This window comes from Silurus aristotelis (assembly GCF_946808225.1).
Source record: "Silurus aristotelis genome assembly, chromosome: 23".
NCBI classification, from domain to species: Eukaryota; Metazoa; Chordata; class Actinopteri; order Siluriformes; family Siluridae; genus Silurus; species Silurus aristotelis.
Genome location: NC_139596.1, coordinates 4,757,411 through 4,776,390, shown reverse-complemented (window position 1 = coordinate 4,776,390; position 18,980 = coordinate 4,757,411). Strand labels below are relative to the sequence as shown.

General features: G+C 41.3%; 1 long non-coding RNA gene across 1 annotated transcript; it reads right to left on the bottom strand.

Annotated features, from left to right (window-relative positions):
- Nucleotides 1-5,434: 5,434 nt before the first annotated feature.
- Nucleotides 5,435-8,010, bottom strand: LOC310718322. The gene is made up of 3 exons (XR_014531099.1): nt 7,938-8,010; nt 6,941-7,093; nt 5,435-5,847 (listed from the first exon to the last, which is right to left on the bottom strand). It is a non-coding gene; the product is annotated as an uncharacterized lncRNA (long non-coding RNA).
- Between the last annotated feature and the right edge of the window lie 10,970 nt (nt 8,011-18,980).

Here is an 18,980-nt window from a genome sequence, read left to right as displayed (position 1 = left end):
ACGGCCCTTGGCAGAATACTAGGATACGATTTCATTATTGCTCCATGTGAGATTTAGTCCCTTCTCTTTTAACAGACCAAGGGTCTTTTTTAGCTTTAACGTGGCTGTTTTCATGATTTCCGCCTCTATACTGCTTCTATAATGTCCCTAAGAATCCATGTTTCCTCTAAATTCTTATGCCCCACCGGATTTCTACGGTCTCCGGTCTAACAATGGGCGTACCGGCCCGTTCTAATTTATGTGTCTATATTGGGTGTGCAAAACTTTCTCTCAACACTTCTAATAGGCAAAAAGGAACGAACTTACCACAGCAGCTGTAAACAGGGAAGGAGAAGATCAAACCTCATATCTTCTGTGGGAATTCAAACTGAATAGTTGCGTCGAAAAGACGTCACTCGCCTGTGCAGGTAGAGAGATCACGTCGGGGTCACCAACTTTGTAAGGTGGGGAACCACCCACTGGTCCAACTGAGGTTTCCAGAAGCGTGGCAAAGGATTCTCGTGCGTTCTAGTCTTTCCTTTCACATTAGATAATAAGATTTGGATTAATGTATTTCTTCATTTTGGTTATTGACCTCTTATCTGACTCCAATTAGATAAAACATAATAAATATTTGCATAGGTTGTTATTTTACTAATAGTATAATTTTGATGGATGTTTGTTTAGTTATTCTGATTAAACTCTGGCATTACACTCGTTCATTCGGTTCTCATAGTCGCACATGATCCTAGTATGGGCCCTATAATTAATATACTGGTCAACGGTCATAAGTGAATCAGTATTGGTCGCTGCCAGAGGTTGGACTATACGCTTAAGCGGCCGCTCTCTCAAATCTACCATTTGTATGGAGATGTGGTGTTTGAAGACCAAGGGTAGCTCTCCGGGGAGCCTACTGTATTCCAGATAAAGTTCTGGTTCTCGAGAGGGGTGTTGTGGGGTCTTGGTCCCCTGCCGTGAGTCCTGGAGGAAACGTGTTGTGTCGTAAAGAGTTCCTTTGATGTTCTTGTTGCCTCGGGCACCTACACGGCACAGACCCTGCACTCTCGGGCATCCATGCTGTGTTCTCGGGGAGGGCCGACCTTTTGGTCAGGATCAAGCTAAAGTCTTACAATACTTTAATATATTTTCATGAAATTATGATTATGAACATGAAATGTAATATTTTAATAAAAACAATCACATTTAAATTAAAATAAATATTTTTTTTAAACCATTCTTTGTCATCACGTTTTGCATTGAACTTTTGCACTTTTTAACGGCTTTTGGGTGAAGCGAACAGTGGGTGATGCGAAAGGTCTTATATCTGGGCTATGTGATCTCAGAAGGCCAACGTAAGATATCGCAGGACCGAATACAGTGTCTGCGGCTCTGATGGACCTGACTGCGATGCTGAGAAAATGGTGCTGTCACATCCTTTAATACTGTACACCTCACATCAGGTAACAGCTATTTTACATAACCTCAACACACTAGATATGACAGCACGACGTAGATCTGGTTATGAAATTGCGCTCTTGGTGACAGAAAACTAAACCATTAAGCCTTCTTCTCAGCTGTATTCAGCTGTAGTAGCGCTGCGTGATCTGCTAGACTTTATTGACTTAGATGGTTTTGTTGACACACACGGTTGCCTTAAACACATTGAACAAGAGACCTCTTGTAGGCCTGATCTTTTAGATACGGCCCTGGAAGAGGGGAATTTCCTATATGTAGATAGATCATGTTTAAACCCTCTGATGTGTATTTATGTGGATATGCGGTTGTAAGATTACCTGATGAAATAGTAAAAGCTAAATCATTACCATACACATCTGCACAAGCTGCAGAGTTGGTGGCCCTTACAAGTGCATGTCAGATGTCTGAAGGTAAAGTAGTGACTATATACACTGATTCTAAGTATGCTTATGGTGTTGTGCATGATTTTGCCTAAACACGGAAGCAAAGACACTTTAAAAGAGCTGATGGAAAGCCTATAGCACATTTTAATCTCATAGGCGACCTCTTAAATGCTGTTCAACTCCCTGCCAAAGTGGCCATAGTTAAGTTTAAAGGACATGCCGCAGGTGATTCGGAGGAAATTTGTTAGCGGATAAAGTAGCCAAGGAAGTCAAGTCAAGTCAAGTTTATTTGTATAGCGCTTTTCACAACAGACATTGTCTCAAAGCAGCTTTACAGAAATCAACAGTCAAGGTGAATGGTGTGCATTTTTTCCTGATTGAGACTGTGGCAAGGAAAAACTCCCATAGATGTTATGAGTAAGAAACCTTGAGAGGAACCAGACTCAAAAGGGGAACCCATCCTCATTTGGGTGAAGCAGCAAACAACCAGTAAATTTGGACACAGTACATACAAATCCTGAGATCCCAATGATGACACATATCTCCAATATACCAGATATTGACCTAAAAAATACTTCAGAGTCAGCCATAAGGACATAAAGTAATGGGCATAAAATAATAATAAATATATTTATAATAATATAATTTATAATAATAAAAACAATGTAAATCAGATTCTGCTGGTATCATTAGAGATGTATATGACTGCTCTGCCTAAACTAGCTTTAATAGTGTTGGTGAAGCCTGCATTGAAACAGGCTGAAATTAGACTGTTGTTCTCCTGGCAGTACTCACAGAAATGAGAATGACCCCATCTTCAACTACTAAACTGTCACCTTTTAAAATTCTAATTGGCCGGCCTTTCCCAACCCCATGGGTCAGGGGACGCACAGGCATTTCTGTCTTAGGTAACCTGGAAGTGATTGTGGACGACTACGTTTCTGCCCTAGTTGAAAATTTGAATTCTATTATTGCTGATGTCTCACTAACTCTTCCTCCGCCCACAGAAACTGTTCTAGCTGTAATTATCTAACTGATTATCACCCACAGTGGATACACGCAAGCAGGATCAAAACAGCACCCCCTTAATCTGTGCACTAATTGGTCTGTTGGCCTATGAAACCTACCTAAGTGAGTATTCAGGACTGAAATAGTTGAGAGCCCATAAATAGATCCTTTCTTTAAAGTAGAAAGGGGGCCACTGAGTGAGTCAGTGATCTGACTCACTCGACTGCTATGTTTAGCTTCTATAACAATTATAACAATAGCTTTTATAATTCTACAACAATATGTGCATAGTTGTAATTACATTTTGAATTTTCCTTATTCTCTTTGAACACATCATTCAGAGAGAAGAAACTGCTATGTACACCTGATAATACTGCTTATAGACATATTGAAAAGCACTGAGAAACAATTGTCTCATGATGTCTTAGAGAACATGAAATAACTGCTGACAAAGTTTTTTGAGAAGATTAGGAATTTATTTACCAAACAGGAAACAGCTTTAGATAATTAAGTTTCGTTTGGGCATGATAAAAATCTAACAAATATGCAAATGTTCATCACAACAACTGTTGTGACAAACAATGAATTGAAACAAATCTGACTTTCTTTAAAAAAAAAAAAATAATAATAATATTACATTTCATATTCAAAACTATAATTTCATAAAAAATATTAACTTTTTCATAAAAATATGTTATTGTGAAAATATAAATTTTTATATTCATAAGCATAATGTAATTAAAAACCAATAAAAAGTGCAAAACATAAACTAAAAACTTTCACATGACAAACCATGGTTTGACAAAATTATGACATTTTACATAAATATGCAATTAATTAATAAAATTTTAATTTTCATATACAGAAGCATATTTTCATGAAAAACAGTAAAAAAAAAGTGCAATAAGTGATTGGAAAAGAATTCATGATAGTCATGTTTGGCAAAAATAAGAAGTATGAAGTTTTGATATACATAGGAATAATTTAATAAAGAAATGTGATATGACAAATCAAGTTTTTGAAATGTATTGTGAAAAATATTACTTTTCATATTCATTAGCATAATTTAACTAAACACTATTACAAGTGCAACATTTCTACGCAAAAGGTGATATGAAAAACAATGGTTTGAAATTAATTACCTTTTTTTAATAAAAGATGGATTGTTTTTATTAAAATATATAATTTCCTATTCATAATCATAATTTCATAAAAACGTTAACCCTAACCATAAAATTATAAGTAATTGTGAAAATTTAAATCATATGATCATGGAAAACCTTTAAAAAAGAGCCATAACTGAATCAAAAACAAAAAAGTGACCATGCAAATCATGTTTTTAACAAAAAGATGACATTTTCATAAAAAAAGAGATAGTATGACAAGATATGAATTGTCATATTCATAAGCATCATTTAATGGAAAACAGTAAAAAAGTGCAATTTGTAAGCAACAAACGTACATTATAACCATGGTTTGAGGGCGTAATCGATCTTGTCATGGAGTAGGACGTGGTTGTTAGAGGGCTCCGGTGGATTATTGTTATAATTGTTATTATTTCGAGCTTTTCACTTTTATTTTTGCTCTCAATCCCTCGGTTTACCCTCGTTGTTTGTATAGTTAAATCTAGAGGTAGGTATGGTCTGGTAAAACTTCTAAGACCCGTAGCACAACTCAGTCACAGCTGCGGCCTGGTGCAACAGTTGCGGCCTCGCCTTCTCGTGATTCACCTCCGTGTGAAGGGCCCATCGTTTCACAGGCAGCTTCTAAGGAGGATATTGACTCATTAAAGTCGGAGCTGCTGTCCTCTCTGAAGTCCGAAATCATCGAGGTATTCAGGGCCCAGCTACGTGCATTGGAACGCACTTTGGGAAACGATTTACTGACAATAAAGTCGGAGCTGCAGGCGGTGAAGGCGCAGCTGTCCAGCGATAGAGCTGCGAATGAGGCTGCGGTGCGGGAACGAAAGGGCACCGTAGTTGAGATAGAGCGCTCACTTTCTGTTTGCACTGATGATATCGCTGTAATGAAACGAGACAGACACCGTCTTACTGCTGAGTTCAATAAGCTGGAGACCAAATACGATGATCTGGAAGCTAGATCACGACGCAATAATGTCCGGATCATTGGTGTTCCTGAGGGTCCCAATAGCTCCACTGTCGCGAGTGTTGCCATGCTGTTGAAGGAGGCACTGAGCCTGGAGTAGAAGCCAGTTCTGGACAGGTCACATCGCACTCTACAGCCTATACCAAAGCCCGGTGAACGACCATGAGCCATTGTGGCCAAATTTCACTATCACAGCGAATGTCTGGATGTTTTACACCAGACAACATTTTCATGTGGGCCCCATGCGGGTTTTTGTAAGGCTGTCAATTGGGCCCTGCATTGGCAACCGAAATAGGGCTCAGAGAACTTTGTCCATCGGCTCCACATGGGCCCCATGTGTGTTTGCCCAGAGGGGCCATTGATGGGTCCATGGTGGGCTCTAAGTGGGACCCGTATAGGTGTTCTTTATATGGGCCTATTTGGGTCCCAAATAGGTGTTAAAAATGGAGAAAAACAGTGGGCTACAAAAAGGACCCTTATGGGGCCCACATGACTTAATCATGGGTCAACCCACAAATGGCCCCTTTATAGGGTTGTTGTGGGACCACAGTGGGTGAGATTTGAGTCCCATTTGTTAATTTTATCATTGATTTCTGTGGGTGAACTTAATGTGCTACTATGGAAAATCCACTGTCAAACCATTTTAAACCTCAGTTACAATGTAAAACTGTGCCTGATCAAACATAAAACTAATATTAGTTGATTTTATGTGCTGCTCTATGTTTAAAATTACATGGTTGAGTATTTGAACTGTGAAAAATAAATGACTTTAACTCAGAATGTGTAAATCACATTTAATTTAAATTAATTTAAATTAAAAACAGAAACAGGAATAACAGAATTATTGAGTAAAATAGTTCACTGGTGGGTCTATGCAGATTCCTCAGCTGCACACCTACAAAACAGTAAAGAAAGAAAAGACAAAAAAGGCAATTTAGTACATTTTAAAATACTACCATTCACAGAAGCATCTAAAAAAACATGCATCAATATAATTAAGACATATCCTAGAATCTCATCAGTGAATTGTTCCCACCTCTGCCTCGCACATTAATAACTTATGTTATTAAGTCATGGAATCCAGTCATGGAAACCAGTCATGGAATCCAAAACTTATGAATGAAACAATAAAAATATCAACCTTTCGTCTGAACTTGACTCTTAAACGGATATTTGGCCATTGCCAAAAGCCAGTGATTAGAACCATTGTTCATATTTATTCTGATCAGCTGAAAGTTGTCACACCTAGGATCACGGTGGCCCAGAAAGGTTAATGCACTGTAACTGAAGAAAACATGTGCAATTAGAAAAAACACCAGCAAATTGAAAAAACATCATCAGTTAAACAACACATGCTGCAAATCCTTACAACACAACTAATTAATTTGCACTGCAAATAGCACAGACCACAAAATAAATGTTTTATGGGGACCCCAACAAGTGACGAACCCGGGATTGCTTGTTCAATGTCTATTCATCAGTCGTGTTGTCGATGATCTGAAAGGTGAGTTTTTTGTTTATGGCTTTTTGTTCCAAAAGCCAAGGAATCATAAATAAACAATGATAAAATAAACAAACAACTCACATTTCAGGTCTTCGACAACACCACTGACAAACAATAAGCAGTCCCAGACGGGTTTGTCACTTGTTGTGATGCCCTAAAAACATTTATTTTGTGATCGGTGCTATTTGGTTGTGTTGTGAGGATTTGCAGCATGTTTCTGTGTTTGGTTGCATTGTGGGGGTTTGCAGCACGTGTTGTCAAACTGATAAAGTTTTTTTGTTTTTTTTATTTGCTGGTGTTTTCTTAAGTTGCAGCATTTTGAGCTCTCTCAGCCACCGTATAGGATGCCTTGAGGATAAGAAATTTCTAAGATATTTTTTCATTTCAGGGTGGAGTATTCTCCTTAATTAAACAGAGGCAAAAACAGTGATTGGGATAAAATATTATTAATTGTGCAGCCCTAGCTATAGGTTATATGACTTACACTTCTGGCTGTACTGCCGTCCGATCATGGTCCTGCTGGGCTCTCAAAGAACGGTTGTTTTCTCTGTCTCTTGCATTTGTGAACCATTTACCAAGCGCTTTCTCCAGCTCTTTCTTACTTACAGTTTTCAGCAAAGGTTATGCTTCAGGCTACCTGTAAAGCAAAACAATTTATATAAAGTAGAGCATGCTACTGTATCAAGCAGGGCACACCCCATTATTTGTATGTATAAAGCATGCAAGTTACATAAGCATAAGACTATCAGAACTAAAAAAAAAAAAAAAAAAAAAAAAAAAAAAGACTACAAATCACAAGGTTGTAATCACCTTCTAATCCACCATTTGCCCAAACTGTTAAATGATTTGAGTAAATGATGTTAAAATTACACAATACCATGCAAAAAGTTAAATGCATTAATATGGTGAATTTCAGGCTTTGTTTGTGATTAATGTCTAGAATAATTAGTGGGGCCTTGAACACAGATCGATTATTAAATTCGTACTGGTACACCTGGTATACTGGTACACTTTAGACCAGGGGTCACCAACCTTTTTGAAACTGAGAGCTACTTCTTGGGTACCGATTAATGTGAAGGGCTACCAGTTTGATACACACCGTTTTCAGTTTGATCTGAAATATCACATTTGCTCAATTTACCTTTAATTATATGTTATTATTCATAATTAATTATACTCATCTATGTGAAGACACTGATCATGTTAATGATTTCTCATAATAATTATCAACAATGATTTAACAAAGTAGGAAACAGCTATTTTTTTAGAAAAGGCCCGCGGGCTACTCATGTGGTCCTTGCGGGCACCATGTTGGTGACCCCTGCTTTAGACCGTGAATTTGAACTGACCACTGTAACATTAGTTTAAGTTACTTACTTATAACGATGTTTTGTCTTTAAAAAGCCTTATTGGAGCTAACACAGCAAGTGTTCGACTTGACTGCACAAACCCGAAGCAATTTTTATTTGACATAAAAATACCCTGAAAGCGATTCGGAAGAACACGGAGTTGTCTGCTCTCGAATTTGTCGGTCTGCACTGCACAGCTTCAAGTCAAACTCATCTCAGTTTGTGGTGTCTATGCGCATGCGTGAAGTCTCGGAGCCGAGAGCTGGTGGTTATAACTTCTTCTTCTTCTTCTTCTTCTTCTTTCGGCTGCTCCCATTAGGGGTCGCCACAGCGGATCATCCGTCTCCATACCACCCTGTCCTCTATATCTGCCTCTTTTACACCAACTACCTGCATGTCTTCCCTCACCACATCCATGAACCTCCTCCTTGGCCTTCCTCTTTTCCTCCTACCTGGTGGCTCCATCTTCAGCATTTTTCTACCAATAAAATTCATGTCCCTTCTCTGCACATGTCCAAACCATCTCAATCTCGCCTCCCTCACCTTGTCACCAAAACATCCTACATGTGCTGTCCCTCTAATAAACTCATTTCTAATCTTGTCCATCCTCGTCACTCCCAACGAAAACCTCAACATCTTCAGCTCTGCTACCTCCAGCTCCACCTCCTGTCTTTTACTCAATGCCACTGTCTCTAATCCATACAACATCGCAGGTCTCACCACAGTCTTATAAACTTTCCCTTTCATTCTTGCAGATACTCTTCTATCACAAATCACTCCTGTCACTCTTCTCCACCCACTCCACCCTGCCTGCACTCTTTTCTTTACTTCCCTAACACACTCTCCATTACTTTGCACTGTTGACCCCAGGTACCTGAACTCCTCCACCTTCTCCACCTCTTCTCCCTGCAACCGCATCACTCCACTGCCCTCCCTCTCATTCACACACATGTACTCTGTCTTACTCCTACTGACTTTCATTCCCCTTCTCTCCAGCGCATATCTCCACCTCTCCAGGCTCTTCTCAACCTGCTCTCTACTCTCACCACAAATCACAATATCATCTGCAAACATCATAGTCCAGGGAGACTCCTGTCTGACCTCGTCCGTCAACCTGTCCATCACCACTGCAAACAGGAAAGGGCTCAGGGCCGATCCTTGATGCAGTCCAACCTTCACCCTGAACCAGTCTGTCGTACCTACTGCACACTTTACTGCCATCACACTGTCCTCATACATGTCCTGCACCACCCTCACATACTTCTCTGACACACCTGACTTCCTCATACAATACCACAACTCCTCTCTCGGCACCCTGTCGTACGCTTTCTCTAAATCCACAAATACACAATGCAGGTCCTTCTGTCCTTCTCTATACTTCTCCATCAACATCCTCAAAGCAAATAAGGCATCTGTGGTGCTCTTCCTCGGCATGAAACCATACTGTTGCTTACAGATGGTCACCTCTTCTCTCAGCCTGGCTTCCACTACTCTTTCCCATAACTTCATGGTGTGACTGATCAACTTAATTCCCCTGAAGTTACTGCAGGTCTGCACATCTCCCTTATGCTTAAAGATCGGTACCAGCACACTCCTTCTCCATTCCTCAGGCATCCTCTCCCCTTCCAGAATCCTGTTAAACAATCTGGTTAAAAACTCCACTGCCATCTCTCCTAAACATCTCCACGCTTCTACCGGTATGTCATCTGGTCCAACCGACTTTCCATTCTTCATCCTCTTAATCGCTGCTCTCACTTCCTCCTTACTAATCCTATCTACATCCTGCTTCACCAACTCCACATCCTCCAACCTTCTCTCTCTCTGATTTTCCTCATTCATCAGCTGCTCAAAATACTCCCTCCATCTTCTCAACACACTCTCCTCACTAGTCAACACATTTCCCTCTCCATCCTTTATTGCTCTAACTTGCAGTACATCCTTCCCAGCTCGGTCCCTCTGCTTGGCCAATCGGTATAAATCCTTTTCTCCTTCCTTAGTGTCCAACCTCTTATACAGTTCCTCATATGCCTTTTCCTTGGCTTTCGCCACATCCCTTTTAACCTGCTGCCGCATCTCCTTGTACTCCTGCCTACTTTTCTCATCACTCTGTCGATCCCACTTCTGTTTTGCCAACCTCTTTCCCCTAATGCTCTTCTGCACTTCCTCATTCCACCACCACGTCTCCTTGTCTTGCTTTCTATTTCCAGATGTCACACCAAGTACTTTTCTAGCTGCCTCCCTCATCACTCCTGCAGTAGTTGCCCAATCATCCGGCACCTCTTCACCACCACCAAGTCCCTGTCTGATTTCTTCCCTGAACCTCACACTACACTCTTCCTCCTTCAGTTTCCACCATCTTATTCTTCTTTCAAACCTTACTTTCCTCCTCTTCTTCTTCGCCTCCAAAACCATCCTACAGACCACCATCCGATGCTGTCTAGCTACACTGTCCCCTGCCAACACCTTACAGTCTCCAATCTCCTTCAGGTTGCATCTCCTACACAGAAGATAATCCACCTGTGTGCACCTTCCTCCACTCTTATACGTCACCCTATGATCCTCCTTCTTCTTAAAATACGTGTTCACCACTGCCATTTCCATCCTTTTAGCAAAATCTACCACCATCTGCCCTTCCACATTCCTCTCCTTAATACCATACCTACCCATCACCTCCTCATCACCTCTGTTCCCTTCACCTACATGCCCATTAAAGTCTGCCCCAATCACCAATCGTTCTTTCCTAGGTACACCATCTACCACTTCATCTAATTCACTCCAGAATCTTTCTTTCTCCTCCATCTCACAGCCAACTTGTGGAGCATAGGCACTGATGACATTTATCATCATCCCTTCAACTTCCACCTTCACGATCATCACCCTATCAGAAACTCTCTTCACCTCCACTACACTCTTACTGTACGCTTCCTTCAGAATCACCCCTACACCATTTCTCTTCCCATCCACACCATGATAAAACAGTTTAAACCCACCTCCAATGTTCCTGGCCTTACTTCCTTTCCACTTGGTCTCCTGAACACACAACACATCTACCTTTCTCCTCTCCATCATATCAGCTATCTCTCTCCCTTTACCCGTCATAGTACCAACATTTAAAGTACCAACCCGAACCTCTACTCTCCTACACTGCTCCTTTTCCTGCCGTCTCTGTAGACGCCTTCCTCCTCTCCTTCTCCTCCTTCGGCCAACAGTAGCCCAATTTCCACCGGTACCCTGTCGGCTAACGATACCTGTGGCGGTCGTTGTTAACCCGGGCCTCGACCGATCCGGTATGAAATTCTCATTTGTGATCCGCATATTTGATTTGGCACATGTTTTACGCTGGATGCCCTTCCTAACGCAACCCTCCCCATTTACCGGGGCTTGGGACCGGCACTAAGAGTACACTGGCTTGTGCCCCCCTAATGGCTGGGTTAGCTGGTGGTTATAACACATGTTATAAAAGCTGGTAAAGAGAAAGATTACTCCACAGTGCTTTTACTGTTTCACCCTCCTGTTATCACGAGGACACTATATGGAGAAAACACGGGTGAAAATGGTTTAAAAAGTCGTTATTTCCACATTTTTTATGTTCAGTTTTCCACAGGTGTTTATCTCTGAGGTAAACCAGTTCAATCTTACCTTCGTTATTTCGTGCCTGTAACTTTATTTACCACAAATATTTCAGAAGTATACATTAAATAAAAACAACAGTAAAATGTGATTAATTTAAAACAAAACCTAATTTCTTACCGTGACAGAGATGTCAGGTTATCCAGGTCAGGTCAGGTGCTCCAGTGGTAGTGAGTGATGACCGTTTCTTCAGAATCAGAAGGCGGGAACACAGGAGCCTCTGTGAGCTGCACTACCGATTCTTAATTTTTTTTTAACTAAAGGTCATACTATGTTATTTGTTAATAGATAATATTTTTGTTAATCTATTAAACTTATAAAATACGCAAAAAACATATCAATTAAATTTATCATCAATTAAATAATTGAATGATAGATTTCTTTTGACAAATATAGCTAAATATAGCCCAAATGTGGGCAATACAGGGCCATCGAATAAACAAAATGGGCAACCTAACTTGGGCCCACATTCAGCCCATCAAAGTGCCCACTCTGACCCCATGCCCACGTGATGCCCATATAACCCAGATAAAACCCATGTGGGGCCCACATGGACATGTTGGCTGGGACGGCACACCAGAGAATTACAGCAAATTCAGTTTAAGGGCCTAAACAATTTTTTCCCCACCATACGGTAAAAACCGCAAAAGCACGGGCTGCATTTAACGAGGTGCAGCGGCAGCTTCTTTAACTTTACGCACTTTGTGTTGTTGTGTTCGGGTTTTTTTGTTTATTTATTTATTTATTTTTCTTCAAGTGTTATTTTTTTACAGGAATCAAAGTGTAAGTGATCCGGAAAACTTAGAGTTTGTTTCATAAGCGCTTGGTCGATATATGTTGGGAATTAATTTTCCTCTAGAAACATTGTTTATATGTTTATGTAGACCGGGGGTGAGTAGCCGTGAACTAGATATAGTTGCGCATGATTTATGTTGTAATGAATCTGCTGGAGCCTTCTATTTGTTTAGGATAGGCTTGTTCTCCGTGTCGTTAGCACATTTATTTGTGTGGGCGGTAGGTTTCTTTTTTGTTAGTTCATGTTGCTGTCCCCTGGGGTAACTGTTAGAATGGGGACTCTACTTGTGTGTTGGGAAATGTGTTTGTGTGTCGGATGCGCGCGCAGAGTAGTGGGGGGGTGGGGTTCCCCCTGGCTTCACAGGTCCTGTTTTAATCTTTGTTTTTGGATGAATGGCTGACACTAATACAGACTCACATTTAGCTGGCAGTGGTGCACCTGTCCGGTTCCTTATATAGAAATAATAGGGGTATGGGTAATCGTATTAAATGTTCTAGGGTTTTTACACAACTGAAACGCTTACGCGCCGACATAGTATTTTTTACAGGAAACACACCTCTGAGTCAGAGATCATCATAGGCTTCACCGTCCTTGGATGGCCACCCCTCATGCCTTAGAATTGAAATTGGAGTGGAAAGGTCACCACCATACGGTTTTCACCTACCCATATAATTGCAGATAGGAGTGGCAGATATGTAATTGTGGCTGGTACGCTGATACAGACCAAGGTTCTGCTGGTTAATATTTACGCTCCAAACTTTGATGGTCCTGATTTTGCGAATAGGTTACTGAGCAGTCTTCCCTTTATAAATACCCATCTGATCATTTTTGGTGGAGATTTGAATTGTGTTTTAAACCCTGTTTTGGATCGTTCTAGTTCTCGTGCTGTGTCTCAATCTGCGAGACGGCTTGGTAGACCCATGGCGATGTCGCAATCCCGGGATAAAAAAATTCTCATTTTTCTCCCCGGTGCATCATTCATATTACAGAGTTGATTCCTTTTTTTTTATTAATAGCCGTCTTAAACGCTCCGTTGTATCTACAGATTATTTGGGCATTGTGAACTCTGATCATGCTCCTCTAGCATTGGATATCCAATTCTTAACCCATAGACCCACACAATCTCTTTGGCAGTTTAATTCGCATCTCCTGGCAGACAAGGATTTCTGTGCGTCTATTTCTAAAGCTATTGAGGAATTCTTGTTGTTTAATCATCTTGACTCTACTCCATGCTAATTATTATTAGAGACTCTGAAAGCCTATCTCAGGGGGCAAATCGTTTCGTACTCTGCTTTCATATATCGGGAGCACAGAGCTAAACTCAGGGAAATTACATCGGCTATCAGCCAACATCGTATTATGAATACGGTCACAAACCGAGCAGATTGTCAGCTCATCAGCTAAAACGGCAGGCTGCATCACGCCTAATACCGCAGATTAATAATGACTTAAATGTTACCGTTACCGATCCCAAAGAGATCAATGCAGCATTTAAGTCATATTACTCTGCTCTTTATAAATGCCTTACTTAGCTTCATTAAAGGCGATGCAGTCTAATAAAGCCCCAGGCCCAGATGGCTTTCCAGGTGAGTTTTTAAAAATGTTTATCGATAAATTGGCACCGCTGCTCCTTTGTGTGTTCAATGAATTTCTGGATCAGGGCGTGCTAACACCCACTTTCAGTCAGGCCTCGCATTTGCTGAATGCCAATGTAAAAGTGCTGGCGAAAGTGATTGCATCCTGGTTAGAAAATGTACTACCACGTATCATATCTATGGAGCATACAAGATTCATAAAAGGGCAACATTAATTTTATCAACACTCATACATTTTTCAATATAATTTACTCTAAACAGTCATCTCCTTTCCCTGAGGTTGTAGTCTCATTGGATGCTGAGAAAGCGTTTCATAGAGTCGAGTGGGAATACCTGTTTGCAATATTAAAGAAATTTGGGTTTGGTGATACATTTGTCTCCTTTTCCAAATCTCCGCAAGCCAGTGTTCGTACAAATTATATTAGCTCTGATTATTTCAGTCTCGGGCGTGGAACCCGGCAGGGGTGCCCACTGTTGCCACTGCTATTCGCCCTTGCCATTGAGCCATTATCCATTAAACTAAAATCCTCATTAGCCTTTAAGGGTATAACTCGCAAGTGGGTGGAATAACAGGTATCCTTATATGCTGATGATTTGTTGCTATATGTGACTGATCCTGCAGACTCTGTTCGTGTCATTTTATCTATCTTGGATGATTTTGGCTCATTCTCAGGATATAAACTGAATTTCCATAAGAGTGAGTGTTATCCGGTAAACAATACCGCTCTACAACTTTTATTCTTTAGATAAATCGTTAATTCTTTTCTTTGGGGTGGAAAACCGCCCAGAATCCGTAAGACTTTATTGCAGAGATGTAGGCTCAGTGGTGGCATTGCTTTGCCCAATTTTCAAATATACTACTGGGCTGCACATATCCAAAAACTGAACTTCTGAAATTCTGTAGATCATCCTCTGTATCTGCTCTGCTTTTCTCACCTTTTCCGAGCAAACCATCCCGATATACTGACAATCCAGTCGTACTGAACACACTTAAGATTTGGTTTCAGTTTAGACGTCACTTTAAATTTAGGGCTCTATCAGCAGAGGGTTCCTTGAATAAAAATCATTTGTTTTCCCCGTCACTTTTAGATTCAGCTTTCTCACTATGGCACGAAAAACGCATCAAGCAACTTTATAATTTGTACAAAGATGGCGTCTTTAGAAGTTTCACCAGCATGTCCTTGGAGTATGGGCTGCCAACAGCTAATTTTTTTCGATATCTCCAAGTCCGCAGCTTTGTATCTAAATGCCTTCCCAATTTTTCCTCTGTACCCCCAAAGCAACCTTGGGAGAGTTTAGTCATGTTTACTCCACACCAGCGTAGTTTGATTTCCCGGATATACAGTTTCATTTTATCTCTCAATAGCTGTAATACAGATAAAACCAGGACCGCTTGGGAGGAGGAGTTAGGGCTGCAGTTTGGCGACGAACGGTGGGAGAAGGCCGTAAATAGGAAACGGTCTACCACTTCCTGTGCCCGCCTCAGTCTAATTCAGGTTTAAGGTTTTATACAGAATTCATCTTTCCAAATCGAAACAGGCAAAAATCTATCCCGGGGTTGAGGACAGATGTCATGCTTCCCCCTGTCATTTAAGTCATATGTTTTTTCTGTGCCCAAAATTACATACATTCTGGACAGGTTTTTTTCGGCATTATGTCCTCCATATTTGAGGTGCAATTGACATGAAATGAAATGAGTCGGTATCACAGAGTTCTGTACACAAAGATGTTTTAGCCTTCTCGTGTTTGTTGGCCAGACGTTGCATACTTCTGCACTGGAAAGCAATAGGATGTCCCTCTATCTCGCGGTGGTTTACAGATTTGATGTTTTTTCTTAAGTTGGAGAAAATAAAATATACACTGAAGGGTTCTACTGACATCTTTTTTTTGCAAGTGGCAACGTGTTATTTCTTATTTTAGGAGACTATGGGTGTTACCTGATTAAAGATCTAAATCGGTTGAAATTGGACTGTATACATAACCTTTCTTTTGTTTCTTCAGTTGTTTTAACAGGGGGATGTGGGGTGTGTGTGTGTGCTCGTCTTTGTCTGGGGGTTTGTTAGTGTTTTATGTGGTGGGGTGGGGATGTTTGCTCTTTGTTGTACAAAAAAGAAAAAAGGAAAATTTCTGTTTACATTTTTGTATCTGTGATTGTTGATTCTTCAATAAAAAGATAAACCCATGGTTTGCTAAAAAAATCTTATTTTTTTAAATAAAAAGATTAAATTAACTGGTAAAATATAAATTCTCATATTATCTCATATTCTCATATCAGAATAATTTTCATTAAAAAAACTGTTGAAAAGTGCAAAAATTCAATGAAAACCGTGAAATGACAAATCAAGTTTTTACAATTTATTGTAAAAATATAAATTCACATTCATAATTTTACAAAAAAGAAAATCAATGCAATAAGTAAACGAAAAAGATTTCATGATAAACCATGTTTTGATGTAAATTTGACTTTTCTTTTATAAATATGAAATTAATTGGTAAAATATAAATTTTCATATTGAAAGGAATAATTTCAGGAAAAACTGAAAAAAAAAGTGCAAAATTTCATTGAAAAATGTGTATGACAGATCAAGTTTTTGCAAGATAATGTGAAATTGGGACTTTTCATATTCATAGGCATCATTTAACTATAAAAACATTGAAAGTGCAAAAAATCTAAGCAAAAAATGATAAACAATGGTTTAAAAAAAAACTTTCTTAAATAAAATATTTATTGTTTTTATTAAAATATTTAATTTCATATTCAAAATCATAATTGCATAAAATGATCAATTATCCCTCATCATAAACATACGAGTTATTGTAAAATATAAAAACCTTTGAAAAAGTGCTATAAGTGAGCGCAAAACAATAAAGTGGCTATACAAATGAAGTTTTTAGAAACTTTAAAAAAGTGCAATGTGTAAGCAAAAACATTAAAACCATGGGCTGAGAAAAATATAACTTTTTAAAAAATAAAAATATAATATAAATGGGTAAAATTTACATTTTTATATTCATCCAAATAATAAAAAGTGCAAAAATTCAATGAAGAACGTGATATGACAAAGTTTTTACAAGTCATTGTGAAATTATGACTTTTCATATTTATAAGCTTCATTTAACTAAAAACCGTTGAAAGTGCAACAATTCAACGTAAAACGTGATGAAAATGGTTTGAACAAAATCTGACTTTCTTTTATAAAAAATTCCATCCATCCATCCATCTTCTCCCGCTTATCCGATGCCGGGTCGCGGGGGCAGCAGTCTAAGCAAAGATGCCCAGACTTCCCTCTCCCTAGACACTTCTTCCAGCTCTTCCGGGGGGACACCAAGGCGTTCCCAGGCCAGCCGGGAGACATAGTCTCTCCAGCGTGTCCTAGGTCTTCCCCGGGGTCTCCTCCCAGTGGGACGCGCCCGGAACACCTTCCTAGGAAGGCGTCCAGGAGGCATCCGGAACAGATGCCCGAGCCACCTCAGCTGACCCCTCTCGATGTGGAGGAGCAGCGGATCTACTCCGAGCTCCTCCCGAGTGACTAAGCTTCTCACCCTATCTCTAAGGGATCGCCCAGCCACCCTGCGGAGGAAGCACATTTCGGCCGCCTGTATCCGGGATCTTGTCCTTTCGGTCATGACCCAGAGCTCATGACCATAGGTGAGAGTAGGAACGTAGACTGACCGGTAAATCGAAAGTTTCGCCTTGCGGCTCAGCTCCTTCTTCACCACGACAGACCGGTACATCGACCGCATTACTGCAGAAGCTGCACCGATCCGTCTGTCAATCTCCCGTTCCACCCTTCCCTCACTCGTGAACAAAACCCCAAGATACTTAAACTCCTCCACTTGCGGCAGGAACTCCCCACCAACCTGAAGTGGGCAAGCCACCCTTTTCCGACTGAGGACCATGGCCTCGGATTTGGAGGTGCTGATTCTCATCCCAGCCGCTTCACACTCGGCTGCAAACCGTCCCAGTGCATGCTGAAGGTCCTGGTCTGATGAAGCCAACACGACAACATCATCTGCAAAGAGCAAAGACGAAATCGTGTCGTCACCAAACCGGACACCCTCCGACCCCTGGCTGCGCCTAGAAATTCTGTCCATAAAAATTATGAACAGAACCAGTGACAAAGGGCAGCCCTGCCGGAGTCCAACATGCACCGGGAACAAGTCTGACTTACTGCCGGCAATGCGAACCAAGCTCCTGCTTCGGTCATACAGGGACCGGACAGCCCTTAGTAAAGGGCCCCCGACCCCATACTCCCGGAGCACCCTCCACAGGCCGCCGCGAGGGACACAGTCGAATGCCTTTTCCAAATCCACAAAGCACATGTGGACTGGTTGGGCAAACTCCCATGAACCCTCCAGCACCCTGTAGAGGGTATAGAGCTGGTCCAGTGTTCCACGGCCTGGACGAAAACCACATTGTTCCTCCTGAATCCGAGGTTCTACTATTGGCCGTATTCTCCTCTCCAGTACCCTGGCATAGACTTTCCCAGGTAGGCTGAGAAGTGTGATCCCCCTATAGTTGGAACACACCCTCCGGTCCCCCTTCTTAAAAAGAGGGACCACCACCCCGGTCTGCCATTCCAGAGGCACTGTCCCCGACCGCCACGCGATGCTGCAGAGGCGTGTCAGCCAAGACAGCCCCACAACATCCAGAGACTTGAGGTACTCAGGGCGGATCTCATCCACCCCCGGTGCCCTGCCACCGAGGAGTTTCTTTACTACCTCGGTGACTTCAGCTTGGGTGATGGACGAGTCCACCTCTGAGCCCTCAGCCTCTGCTTCCTCAATGGAAGATGTGACGGCGGGATTGAGGAGATCCTCGAAGTATTCCTTCCACCGTCCAACGACATCCCCAGTTGAGGTCAACAGCTCCCCACCTCTACTGTAAACAGCATTGGTGGGGCACTGCTTTCCCCTCCTGAGGCGCCGGACGGTTTGCCAGAATCTCTTCGAGGCCAGCCGATAGTCCTTCTCCATGGCCTCACCGAGCTCCTCCCAGGCCCGAGTTTTTGCCTCGATAACCACCCGGGCTGCAGTTCGCTTGGCCTGCCGGTACCCGTCAGCTGCCTCAGGAGTCCCACAAGCCAACCAGGCCAGGTAGGACTCCTTCTTCAGCTTGACGGCATCCCTTACTTCCGGTTTCCACCACCGGGT